Source organism: Narcine bancroftii, chromosome 5, assembly GCF_036971445.1.
Source record: "Narcine bancroftii isolate sNarBan1 chromosome 5, sNarBan1.hap1, whole genome shotgun sequence".
Lineage (NCBI taxonomy): Eukaryota > Metazoa > Chordata > Chondrichthyes > Torpediniformes > Narcinidae > Narcine > Narcine bancroftii.
The window spans coordinates 79,826,515-79,841,287 of record NC_091473.1 but is presented as its reverse complement, the minus strand read 5'-3'; positions in this window follow the sequence as shown (position 1 = coordinate 79,841,287).

Here is a 14,773-nt window from a genome sequence, read left to right as displayed (position 1 = left end):
AAAAGGAACTCTGTGATGACCTGAAAGAAAGAGGTTATCATCTGGAAAACCCTGATGGAGAAAGTTTCTTCGGCAAGACACTGGAGTGGCTGATCAGAAGGAATCAGTTTGTGTCCAACAAGCAACAAATCTCTCTCTGAAAACAGGGAAGAACCTTCCTGAGTGGCAATCATTAATCTTTCAAACATCTAAGCCTGGTGGAATTCATAAATGTTAAATTCTGTGCACAGTATAAAAATTGTCTGATACCGGCAAACTTGGAGGAGTGAAAAGTGAGATTAGACTGTGGATCAAAGAACTTTTCTGATCTGACACACACATTACATACATGTGCACTTAGAATTAGAAGGGGGTTAAGTAAGATTAAGTTAAGTTAATAGTAATAAGTTAGAGATTGATCTTCTTTTCATCTTTAAAGGTAATTAAAAGCAACTTTTGTTTAAGTAACCATTTGTTTTGGTGAATTTCTATTGCTGCTGAGTTTTGGGGTCCTCTGGGCCCATAACATTTGGGGAAGAAAACCACATGACCCTCTAAGAGCAGCAAACTGCATTCAGACCCAATCTTCTGAGTTTGTTCATCTGTTGCTTTCCAAAATAGTAATACATTAGTCCACAGCATGTCCAATTAACATCTACTTGTGAAGTCCTTATAGGCATTCTTCAAAGTTTTTGCAAAGGCACTCAGAACCTGAACTGTCTGGCTTGAGCAAAGCTCTAGTGTTTTAAATGAGATCTGTGGTGTGAAGCGTTTGTCTGTAACCTACACTAAAACAAACCCCACAATTTATCTCCTTTAAAACATATCTATATACAATATAAAATGTAACATAATCTGTCACACCTGGCATTTTTTGGTCATGGTCCTGATCTCCTTGATGGAGATTGAGGGCTTTGACAGAGTGAAAGAACCTGGTGACTTCAGGGTGGCAGAGATCATTGTGAAGGGCTTGTAAGTGGTTAATTTGTGTGCTGGCACAGGTTCCGTAGGATAGAGCATCTGTGAGCTCATTAAGTTTTCTGGGCCAGTACAAGATATCATAATTGTAGGCAGAAAGTTCAATTCTCCACTTCAATATCTTGTCATTTTTTATTTTACCTTGCTGCTGGTTATTGAATATGAACACGAATGCACATTGGCCAGTCAGCAAGGTAAATCTCCAGTGCCGTGCTGCCACATCAATGACTTGGGCCTCCTTTTTGACAGAGGAGTGCTGAATTCCGCGGCCTTGGAGGGCGCAGAAGAAGAAAGCGACGGGTCTGCCTGTAAAGGTTAAAACCTTGTGTTTTTTATTCTAAGTTAATTTTGTGCCTGTCTCTTTAAGAGAACTATTGTTTGTAGTGTTACCATAGTGACTATGATGTAATATGTCATAATATCCACCCAGGTTAACTGCTTGCCTCTTTTTCTACAAGAAGTGAAGGAAGCGTAAGCACAAGAAATTTTTCTTTGAAACTTTGTATCTCTTTAAAATTTTGTATCTTTATATACCTTTTGTATATCTATATATCTTTACTATTATACAGTAAATGCTTTGTTATTCACTGTTATGAAAGTTTTGTGGCAAAGCTATCTAAATGTTTATCTGTTCTATCAATGAATTAAAACTACATAAAGTAACATCCACAGATTTGATTTATTGGATTAAAGAGATCTAAATTTGGGATATCACAGCTCACTCTTTGGAAGATGATACTTTGAAATTAGGATATATTTAGAATAAGGAAAGTGTCATCTATATTTTGATTCAAAGTAAAATTTAATTGTGAACATTGTTCAGAAGAAAGGCTCATAAAATTTGACTAAAAGAATTAACAACTTAATTTAAAGTCAAGAGATATCCACGCTGTAATAATTGAATATTCCAGAAGTGTCTGAACCTTTCTGAGAATTGCATAGTTTGAAATTGTGGCCAGACAGTTAGCGTTCTTGAAAAGGATAAGCCATAGCTCTGGTAGCAGAATTGGAAGGAAGCCCAGAAAATGTTATTGTAAACATCAACATTGAGATAAGAAATCTTGTGTACAGAACCACAGAGACAATTCAGCCAATGGCAAAGGGACAAAGTAAGATACAAAATTCATTTACAGTTCCAGCAGGAACCAGGAGAAACCAGGGCAGAAGCCAGGTTGCAGTGTGAAGAACCCAAGATGGATAAGAAGTCTCGTTGGGCTAAAGTCCTGAAGCAAACAGATCTTCTCAAAGAACTGTTTGATCGTGAGTTGAGCCAGCAAGGCGGACCAACAATGCTTGGCAGGAGATTGAAGCCAGTAGCCAAAGATGAAGTAGCTTCAACTAGCAAGCAAGAAGAAGACTCTGTTAAGGAACTCCAGATCTCATTAACTAGCTTAAAAGTTAGTGGAACTGGAACAGATAAATGTATGTTGCAAAGTTCCATTGGTGCTGTACCAAGCGAAATGCAGAAGATAGAGACACAATCAGCAAAATCTGAAAGTTCAGATGTGAATCCTGATGATAATATTTCAAAGGTTATAAGCGCAGGAAGATCTTCAAAGGTATCTAGAGCAAGTACAGCTTTGCGTGCTTCAAGTATATCATCTATTCATGCTAAGGCGCAAGCAGACTTGGCTACTATCTGTGCACAACAACAGTGGTTGGAGAAAAGATAAGATTTCGAGGATAAGGAGGTTCGAATCAGGAATCAACTGAGGTAAGAAGCTGAAATGAAGAATCAGCAACTGAAGTTACAAATGGCTAGTGAAGAACAAAATAGATTATTGAAAAGAGAAAAGACTAGAGCTTTAGGAACAATGTGCTAGGAATATGGCCAAAATGAAAGCATTAGTTCAGGCTTCTGCAAGATTTGTCACTCAAAGTGAAATACCCAAAGGGCTAGCACCTAACATGGCAGCAGATCAATGGGTACTGCAGCCACAAAAAACTAGTAGACTCAAGCAAGGAGCCACGGGTGTCACTGCTAGAGCTCAAATGACAATGACCAATCCTATGGAAAGAGCTAGCGGCATTCAACCTCTTCAGAGCACATAATATATGGATCTTCCTGAAAGGAGGGTATTTCAAAAAAGTTCAATCATGCAAGTTGATCATAACTCAACCATTGATGTCTCTTCATGTTGCTGGAGAAAAAGCTACATGTCAAGGATCTTCATCAATGCCATCACTTACAACCCAAGGATTCCCATCAATGCCATCACTTACAACTCAAGGTCGTACACCTATGGCACCAGTTCAAGATCCATTTTCTCCCCCCACCTTAAGACAACCAGTCACAAACCATGGTGGACAAGACAATAAAATATTGCTTATAGCAAAACAAAATGAAATCATTGCTATGTTAGCGCAGCAACAAGGTTTATTCGGTTTACCTAAGAAGGAAATTCCAGTTTTTAGTGGAGATCCTTTACAATATCTGATGTTCATGAAATCTTTTCATCACATTGAAAGTAATACTAAAAATGTTAAAAGTTGTCTGTATTACTTGGAACAGTATACTGGGGGACAGCTGAAGAAGTTAGTCAAAAGTTGCCAATATATGAATCCAGAACAAGGTTTTAAAAGGGCAAAAGAATTATTGCAACATCATTATGGCAATGAACATAAAATCACAAGGGCCCACATAGACAAGATTCTTTCTTGGTCAGCAATAAAATCAGAGGACACAAAGGGTTTACAAGCATATGTACTCTTTCTGAGAGGATGTTGTAACACAATGGGAAGTAGTGTACATTTGCAAGAGCTGAATTTGCTTGCCAATATGTCAATTATTATAAACAAATTGCCTTATAAGCTGAAGAACCAAAGTTGCAGAGCATGAGATGCTTTCTGGAAGGGATGCCACTTTTGAGGAAGTTGTACAATTTTTGGAATGGTATGCCAGTATTTGGAAATATTATGGATACTTCAATATTTCCTAAAGATGTAAAGAAGTTTAAGTCATTGTCTCAATAGAAACCAAAGAGAAGTGCCTTTGTAACTGCTGTGTTAAATACAAGCACAGGAAAGAATAAGGAAAGAAAGGAAAAGGAAGATCAGACTGTTCAGGAAAGCTGTTTGTATTGCAAATATAAGCATGCTTTAGAAAGATGTTCACGACTGGAGAAAAAGTTGCTTGACGAGAGATTAACTTTTTAAAGATTGGAATATGTTTTGGCTGCTTGTGTAAAGGACACATCAGAAAAACTTGTAATAAGTAACTCAGTTGTGATAATATGCAGTTTAAAGCATCCCAAGTTTATTAAGTCTTATTGGGGCCAGTGACAAAGCCCTCTCAATAGTTCCTGTGCAGGTTAAAGCTAAAAAGGGGAGCTTCATACTGAAGACCTATGCATTTCTTGATCCAGGAAGTATCATGGCAGCACCTAACTGCAACATCACTAGGAGTTTGAAGTCTTTATAGTCTGTACCCCACAAGGCCAGAGTTACAATGCAGTAGCCGCGGACATCGGCTGTATATGACTTTGAGGCCAAGGAGACTTTTTGGCTAATTGGCCTTACCACGAGAGAGAAGAGCTATACTGTGTCAGGGTGGATGAAGCTCTCCTAGCTCCCATTATCGAACAGGCATCTTGTCACATGGCCGTTTACCTGAATATCCATCACTGTCCTGGAGAGTTGATGAGGATTACCCTGGTCCAACGTGATGGAGCCCAGTGTCGGGTCGCTGTTTGTTGATGCAGCGGAGCATTTGTGTATTTGGTTGGGGGATGGTGGCTTCTAATATGGCGGCTTCTAATATGGCATCTCCCACGGCTTGCATGTGGCACTGCTGGGTCTTGAAGATGGTGCCCAAATTGGAGGCTCCCCATGACACACACATGGCACAGTTGGGTAGGGGTGGTTTGGATCTACACACTTTTGCATAGTGCCCCTTCCCACAGCTGGAGTAAACCGCATCTTTCACTGGGTAATGCTTCCTCGGGTGCTTGCCCAGGCTGCAGAAGTAACACTTTGGGTTCTGACGTAATACAGTAGCCATGGTTGGGTCACTGACAAGACATGGTGATGGTGGCATTTGGCGCTCGCAGAGTACAGTGCCATGGTCGGGTTGCTGGCTGGATGTGATGGTGGTGGCGCGTTCCAAGTTGGTGGTTTCCCATGTTCTGGAGGGCCCCCTCCAGTGTGCCTGCCAATTCAAACGCCCTCCACAAGTTGAGCTCACCTTGCTCTAACAGTCTCTGATGGATGTAGTTGGACCTGATGCTTGTGACATAGGCGTCTCTAATCAGGTCCTCTGTGGCCATCATGGCCTTGCATTCACAGGCCTGGAGATACTCAGCACTTGATTCCCTGGGTCTCTGTTTTCGGATCACCAGAAAGAGTCTTGCATAGAATTCATTTACTTTTCTCACGTACTGGTCTTTCAAGATGTCCATTGTCTCTGGGTATGTCATAGCATCTCTGACTATCCAGTACACCAGGGGTTTGACCCAGGAGTGCAGTACCAGTAGTTTGTCATTCTCTGACCCAACGATGGCTGATGATGCCTGCAGGAACACTTCAAAATAGCGCAGCCAGAGTTCGAAGTTGGTGGAGGCCTCAGGCAATTTCGGGTCAATTTTCAGCTTCTCTGGCTTCTATATCTGCTCCATTGCCAAAATTTATTGTGAATAAAATTGATGCACCATCAATAACTCCAAAGACTGGTAGTTATGCAAAACTGACAGGCTTTTATTCAGAATAGAATGGAGACACTTCCATGCTGCCCAACTGTCCTGAACTGGGGAGGGGACTGTGGGCGGAGCCACAGGTACAGTCAGGCAATAGGTGTGCTTCATCAGATAAATATACACACACATACCCTGAATGGTTTTCAAATCCCAGTTTAATACAGACTTTTAGAGCAAAAGAGCTTACGCAGGTTCTGACTTCAGGATTGTCTCCAACTTACCAATTTTCTTCTACTCCATCTTTTCAGGATCTGATCATAGCAGAAATTACTGGTTTTCTAAACACATGAAGACCCATGTTGCTAGGCAATTAGCAAGGCATACATTGCAATAAACGCATAACTAAAATGAAAGTAAATTTTTAACACAGTGATGTATTCTACCTGTTTCTGCAATGGCGTAATAAGATCTGCCGCTGTCACACTCATTGCCATAAGCAGTAACAAAGACGATGAAACCTACGCCACATTGTAGCTCAGTGATGGCGCAGCTGGTTGTTAAAGAGCTACAGTTGTACTTGCTTCCATTTGTTCCCACCACCTCTGCTTCATATGATTGTGCCCCCATTGCCAGTTCCCAAGAAATGGTTAACATTTGAGACAAACAGTCGGTGGAGGCTTTCACACCTTCTGGTATACAAGGGGCTGCAAAGAGAATAAAATAGGTGAGACCATTACAATGCTTCTAAAATAATAGTTTCTCACTGCTTATTATTTTCTCCTTGATCCTTCTCAACGTGTTTCATCTTTCCCTGCACAATTTGTAATACTAAGTTTGGTTTCAGAGCCTGCCCTTCTCTCCCTCACTCAAGTGGACAGACATGAGTGCATCAGATGAAGAATTCTTTCCAGGACATTTACAGGGGAATATTTTGGTCATTTAGGATCACAATCCCTCATCTGACATTACATAGTTAAAGCCTTGGCTTGAAAAAGCATACAGTATCCTGGATTCATAAACTAATGCATACAGCTGGTATGCTTTAAGTTTAAGATGAACTTTTATTAAGCACTTTTTGAGTTTCAATCAGAATATTACATCTTGTATAGGACAAAAGGAAAGGCTCTAGTCAAAACTGGATCTAGAGCATTTTGGTGCCCACATTTTGGCACCCACAATTTGGCACTGGACATTTTGGTGACCACAGTTTGACTTTGGACATTTTGGCTCACCTGCTCCACTCACCATCTGCTGGCCAACTCCGTCCCGCCGCACTGCCTGAACCCCAGGCGTTGCAGAAACTCCCTTCCCCCGGGAAACTCCTCACCCGCTAAAAAGGGCTTTTTGTAGCTTATAGTGATATATTTAAATTATTAAAAACCATCAAGGAACAATCAAAAACAAGGGCTTTTGGTAAATTATAATGATATAATTATTATATTTATGGTAAGTTTAGTTACATATAATGGAATTAATTGAATTTAAAATTATTTTAAAATGAAAAACACGTTAAAAATCCAGTTGTCATCAAAATGAATAATTAAATTATTTTAAATAGTTTATTTAGAAAACAGGGGTTCAGGCAGTAGTAGACGGTGAGTGGGGTGGAGAGCTGGGCCAGTACCAAACTATGGCTTCAAAATATCTGAAGGGTTACAAAAGTCTTTTATGTTCGCCAAAATATCCAGCGCCAAACTGTGGGCACCAAAATGTCTGATTCTGGTCAAAACTAGAGAAAGAAAGCAGATCAACCTTAATCTCAAGGGACCACTCACATTCGTGGTCACCAAAAACCATCTCACCATGAAATGTCTGGCAGAGATCAGGAGGAAGTGCTTCTATGTGAGAGAGCGAATCTTTGGAATTTTCTGCCCAATAAAGCAGTCGAGGCAGCTTCATTAAATGTGTTTAAGACATGGTTAGATTGGTTTCTGAATAGCGGGGAGTTATGGGGATAAATAGAACTGACTCCATGGCCAAGTCGACCATAATTTTAATAAATGGCAGAGTATGCTTAACGAGTCAGATGGTCTACTCCTGCTCCTGTTTTTTCCGTTCTTCTGCTATGTTCTGATGGTAGATGCTCTGCTTCATGGAGAGTGATTCGTTTTAGCTAGAGCTCAAATCTTGTTACAGTGACAATAGAAAAATTTATTGTACCCTGGGCTAATGATCCTCTGCCTGGACTTATGAAGCAGAATGTCACTGAAACTCCTAGGTGATACTGGCTCCAGTTCCTGCTGATTGCAACACTATAACTTCTTTCATGGTAGGAACAGTATGAAATTATCTGAGATCCCAAATGAAGAAGAATTCTGCACTTATAAATAGGACACTGAAAAGAGTACTGAATCAGACAGAAAACTTGTGTTGAACCTTAACCAGATCCTGCTGGTGTTCTCACCTGCTGAGACCACACTAATTCCCAATCTGTTGTGGAAGAAACTGTCAACACACAGATGTCCAAGACATTGCCAGATTTGGGAAATCACTGGAATCCAGCTATGGAGTCTGGTATTGTTGGTATTTCATGAGGTTACAGGGATTTTTGATCACGTGACAGGTCAATCCTGGCACTGAATCAGACGCGCCTATTGATTTTTATGGTTATAATAGGGCACAGGATTAAAAGGCAAAGGAAAGTTAAACTAGATTCCTTGAAACAAATTTGGTTCTAAGAGTTTTAATTATTTTGTGACTGATATGTTTTCACTTAGTTTAAAAAAATCTATTTTTCATCTTTTACTTTGACTTTAATCATTTTATTGTCAGAGTAATTGAACAACTACTGAACTCAATTGCAGATTTCATCATCAGGGAAGTCCTTTCCAAGCTTTGCAGGCTATCAAAGGCTATCTGAAGCAATTTGAGTGTGTAGACTCTTCATTGTATTTCACAGGGCCGCTTTATTGATGAAAGCATTCCCCTGGGTTCTAGGCACAGACACCAGCAAGATCTTCCTTCTGTATCTGGGTAAGATAAGTAATGGTGTGAGAGGACAGGGTTGAAGCAGAGATCCTGGGTCAGGGGACTGGGGTACAATGAATTGACCCAGATTAAGGTAGAGGTATCAATATTGATATTAAAAATGGCAGGAAAGTATCAACACAACTATCATTTGCCCATCTAGCTCAGCTGAGAAAAGTTTATCTCTAAACATCAATAGTGCAGCACAGAAAGCCATTACTTAATCACTGCACTTCAACATAGTTGAATATTGGTCTATTGTTCCATGAGTAATGGGAAAGTATAATCCATCATTCCATTGAGAAACTGATGAGATTGGTAGGAACACAAGTTTTATATACTCCACTCAACTGAAATCAATTGATGTTCTATCTAATCCAATTAGGTCAAAATTATTCCCATATCTTACACTGCACTTTTTAGTTATCTATTGAATGTAAAAAGCAGTTAAATTATTATTTCACATCTTTTCAAATGCATCAGAAGCACCAGTGCAGACAGACATGCAATTTGCTGACTACAGAAGTGCATCCCAATTACAACTACACAGCAGAAGGAATACCATGGGTAACAGCTGAACAAACAACCTGACTAACAGGGTTTAAGAAGAGACCTTGAGTTTACTTGAGTCACTCTCTGTTACATTGGATAATGCACCTGTTTGTATCGTAGTCAGGTCACTTGCATTGCTTTTGCATTGGTCCCTTGATATTGACTCAACCTTCATTTCATACTCCAATCCACATTTGAAAAATGTAAAGACACAGGAAGTTCCTCTGGTGTTACACTTATCTGTTGTCCCGTCAGATGCCAGGGCAGTTACCCTGTACAAGAAAGCTCCTCTCCTGGCTTTCCAGAAAGCCCACACAGTGTTACTGTGGCAATCACGGTGTACTTGGAAATTTTGAGGAGTGCAGGGTTCTACAAAGAAAGAATGAAGATTATTATTAGGTATAATAAAGCAAGTTCAATTGCATGTATTAAAGGTTTTCAAGACTGGCCTTATAATATTAATTATCAACACACAACTATTTTATTTCAATCATGTATTTCAAATCTTATTGTGCAATGGACTAGGCACAAATAAAGTCAGTGTCAAGTTTTAAATCTGTGCAGTATTTCAAAATACCACATATCTATTATATACAATGGCAGACAATACAAAAGGAGACACACTTCAAATCTGGAAGAATTCAAAACTTGCCTGTGACATTTGAGCAATTGCTCATAAATAATTCAGTTGTTTTTAGTACACCAAATGTAAATTTGATCATTTGTTTACTTTTATTACTAACCTTTTATGTTTAACCTCATTTTCTTTGATGACTTGAAATGTTTTGTTTACTTACTTATCGTAACTTCACTCCAATGCTGGTTACATTTATTAATCACATTATTGCAATATTCCATTACCTTTACTGCATGGTCACTTTATGTACTATAACTGATTTAGTGCTTTTCTTTGAGGTTTATTTCCAAATGTACTGCACATATTTTCTCTTACTGCTTTTTATTAAAATTAAATGCATTAATTTATGTTGAATTGAACGGCATATTCAACCGTTGCTCAAATGATTCAGTTGTTAATCATGCTTGAGTGTTCCACCCTCTCCAGTTTATAATTTGAAATTAAATCGAGTATAAGCACTTCCGTGAAATTCTCAAGATTGACCTGGTTATATTTTATGGTGATATATTAGGGCATGGAGAATAAAGGCATGTAAATGGAGCTGAGGTTCTGAAAACAAATGCGATCAAAGTTCAAGGGAATGATTGTGCACAATGTTTTGTGTCTAAATCGTATTCACTGCCATGTATGATGAACAGTCCCACTCTAGTTTCAGGAAATTAACTACAGGTATTGAAACAATATTCCACTAATGCACTGAAATTTCCTTTCACCATTGAAAGTTCCTTCAGTCAGTCATTGAACAGAGAGCCTGTCTGATGATCTCTATTCATATTTCCATTCCAGGCCAAATAACTACAGAAATTCTTGGAAAAATGAAATATCTGGGCCACAAGGTCAACAACGAAAGTTCTTTTGAAACAATACACTGTTTAACTTTAAACAAAATTTAAGATCTATTGAAATTTTTTTTTTAAATGTGACATATAGCCTCCTTTAAACAATTGTGGTCCTCTCTTGTCTCTGGGTCAAATTCCAGCAACCCTCATCCCACCAACACAATGGACGTTCCTTCACTGTACTGTTGTAATTCACCACCATTTTCTCAAGGACAACTAGTAACAGCGTTTGCCAGCAACACCCAGATCTTAAAAATAAAATCAATTAAAAATTAAACTCCTTGACAAGCATGTGATGTAATAATTCAGCACAATGATTTTCATTCTATGAATATAAACGTACGAGTTTCAAATGTTACGGGGAAACTGTCATTGGAGTTACACATGTCAGTCTGTGCTGTAACTGTTACAGAGTAGCCCTCGCTGCAGTTCAAACCAATAATTTGGCAAGAGATTTCTGAGGAGGTGCAGTACAGAATCGCACCACGAATACTTCTGACAACTGCTCTGTAGCCTGTGGCACCAGGGCTGACATCCCATGACAATGCCACTGAGTCCGCAAAACAGCTGTAAAATGCTTTCACATTTTGTACTGGATTTATCCCTGTTGAGAGAAAATACACATTTATTAATTTCTCTCCGATTTGAAAATTCAATGGCAGAAAACGAAGCAAAACATTTGGTACAAATATAAATTTTGGGTTTAATATCCAAGATACAAGGATATCAATCTGAAATGGATGAAAGTTTGGTAATTTTAATCTCTTGGCATGGGGCCTGACAGATGAACCTATACAAGGATTGTAAGGGCTGGTACAGTTCTGATGGTTCCTGCAGTGATCAATCCCTTCCTAATGAGGATATAGGCTACACATGTAGAATGAAAACAACAAGGGAAAGTAAACTCCTGGATTCATACTCTTCTCAGAGTAGTCATCTAATCCAACAAGCTAGTGCCAACAATATGAAAGAGAGTCATTTCTATATCCCCCCCATAGAAGATTTACAAAGGATTTTTTTTTGTCATTCAATTAATTAGTACATACATTGCGGGCATTGAGTGAGGACTAAATGTTGTACTCCCCACAGCACCCTCATCTTGATGAATAGCCAGTCAAGTCCTCCCTCCCTCCCTGGCCACAAGGAAGTAACATTTATAGAGATGTTACATTTAAAAATGAAAGCAGAAGCTCAAATTAGTATGAAACTGAGATGTAATGCCTACCGATCAACATATTATCTCATAGCTTTTAACTAATTAACAGGTGCGGGCACAATGGTGAGCCAATGTTTATAGCACATCCATTTTAAAAGACACTTAAAAATTAACCACATTCTTGTGGGTCTAGAGTCACATCCTGATCATGTGAGCAAAATAATTCTTCCTGAGAGGGCTTAGTCTACCAATTAATTTTTGTTTGCCATTATTCAGAACAGCTTTGTTTCATTAAATTTAACTTTTACAACTGTCATGGAATTGGTAAATATATCTTTAAATCATAAGCCCAACTCTTTGGTTTACGAGTCTCAGAATGTAACCACAGAGTTATTGTTCCATTGATGACCACCTTCAAGGTGCACCTGAAGAGAGTCACCTCGTACACGAGTGTTTTTGCCATGGGTTGTTCCAAGCAGCAATCTCAGAAATAAAATGGAAGCCAGGAAAGCTGCTTCACCTTCTGGAAAGCACCAAAATTCCTGAGGGAATATAGCAGGAGGAGAACTACTTTTCTGGAGACTATAGAGACTGAAATTTGGAGTTAGAAAATAGGTGCTGGAGGAGGGGAGTTACACAGAGTCAAGAGGCAAGGAGGTAGGATGAGGCAGGAGCTGGCAAATGTTAGCTCATTCCCCCTGAGTAGGGGTTGGTGAGCATTTGAAGCCAGGTTGATGAGGGAAGGGTGATAAATAGTGACAACAAGGGGCTGCAGATCCTTTCTTATCAGATTCCATAAAGCTTCTCTTTATGCTCTGGTCCTTATGTGCCAACTGGTACTTTGTTTCTCCAGATGCTGCCTAGCCCACTGAGTTCATTCAGCAGCTCATTTTTTTGTTTTATTTTTCTGGGTTTCTTTGATGCTTAGGAATGGATTCTGGTACCTAGTTTCATATTGGGAACAAAATGCAGGTAAATCTATCCTAGGCAGTTTAAAAAGTAAAGAGAGAAAAATACGAATGAAAAAATAAAAACCAATTTTGCAATTAAGCATCATTTGCTATTATTTCATGAGAATAAATACTAAAATACACTTTTTACATCTTACTTACATTCAGTTGTATAATACACAGATGTGCCTTCCCCAGGAAAGTTGAAATCATTCAGAGATCTTAAAATGATGGTGTAATTCGAACAAAGTGTAAGATTATTTAGCTTTATAAAATTAGTAAATACATTTATAGTCATTACACCAGATTTTTTCCTGGAATTCTTATGTAGAGTTACTTCATATTGGAAAGCATTAGCAACTGGATCCCAATTTATTTGGATGGCAGTTTTACTGAGAACAACGACTTTGATGTTGGAAGGTGGCTCCACCACTGTAAATAAAAAAAGAGAAACAGTCAAGTTCTATTAATGTTTTAGTTTTCACATAGGAAACATAAAAATGAATCAAAGAAAATCCAAAAGAAAAATTGCAATTATGCAACATGTTTTCATAGTTCAATCCATTCCCTTTTCAAAGAGGTCAGTGATGTTATGCAGAAAACAGAGCAAATAATAGGCACACAGTGAGATCCCATAAATTGTAATATGTCACTGCTTTAAATGAAGCTGACTGAGCAATAACTAGTGTAAACATCAAAGTAGCAGCGCAGCAGGTGGGAAGAAAATGTGGAGAATAAATCAAACACCCAGTGGAAAGAGAACAGGGTTTAATGAGCCAGGGTGGGTTGGCAGGCTCAAATGCATTTACTTCGGTGCATGGAAGCTCACGGGTATAATGTTGGTAAATGTGAGGTCATTAATTAAATGGTGAAAAATTGCAGCGGAGATCTTGGCGTGCTTGCATGTGAATCACATAAAGTTGGTTTGCAGGTTCAGCAGGTAATTGAGAAGGCAAATAGGATGTTGGCCTTCATTAACCATATAACCATTGACTTCTAACAGTGCATACAATTTTCACATAATCTTTTCCCTCCTCCACTCCTCTATCTCCTCTGATTCCCATCCCATTCCCTTACAGCATAGAACAGGCCAGTTCGGCCTTACTAGTCTATGCCGTAACAAATCCCCACCCTCCTAGTCCCACTGACCAGCACCCGGTCCATACCCCTCCAGTCCTCTCCTATCCATGTAACTATCTAGTCTTTCCTTAAATGTAACCAATGATCCCGCCTCAACCACATCTGCCGGAAGCTCATTCCACATCCCTACCACCCTTTGCGTAAAGAAATTTCCCCTCATGTTCCCCTTATAATTCTCCCCCTTCAACCTTAAACCATGCCCTCTAGTTTGAATCTCCCCCACTCTTAATTGAAAAAGCCTATCCACATTTACTCTGTCTGTCCCTTTTAAAATCTTAAACACCTCTATCAAGTCCCCCCTCAATCTTCTACACTCCAAAGAAAAAAGCCCTAGTCTGCACAACCTTTCCCTGTAACTCAAATCTTGAAATCCTGTCAACATTCTCGTGAACCTTCTCTGCACTCTCTCTATTTTGTTTATATCTTTCCTATAATTTGGTGACCAAAACTGTACACAATACTCCAAATTTGGCCTCACCAATGCCTTGTACAATTTCATCATAACCTCCCTACTTTTGAATTCAATACTCCGATTTATGAAGGCCAACATTCCAAATGCCTTCTTCGCCACACCATCTACCTGAATATCAGCCTTGAGGGTACTATTTACCATCACTCCTAAATCCCTTTGTTGCTCTGCACATCTCAATAGCCTACGATTTAATGCATATGACCTATTTTGATTTGTCTTTCCAAAATGTAACACCTCACACTTATCTGTATTAAATTCCATCAGCCAATTCTCAGCCCACATCTCCAGCCTTCCTAAGACACCTTTTAATCTACAGTAATCTTCCTCACTGTCCACAACACCACCAATCTTTGTATCATCTGCAAACTTGCTTACCCAACTCTCCACCCCTACTTCCAGATCGTTAATATATATAACAAATAATAGTGGACCCAGGACCGATCCCTGAGGAATTCCACTAGTCACCGGCCTC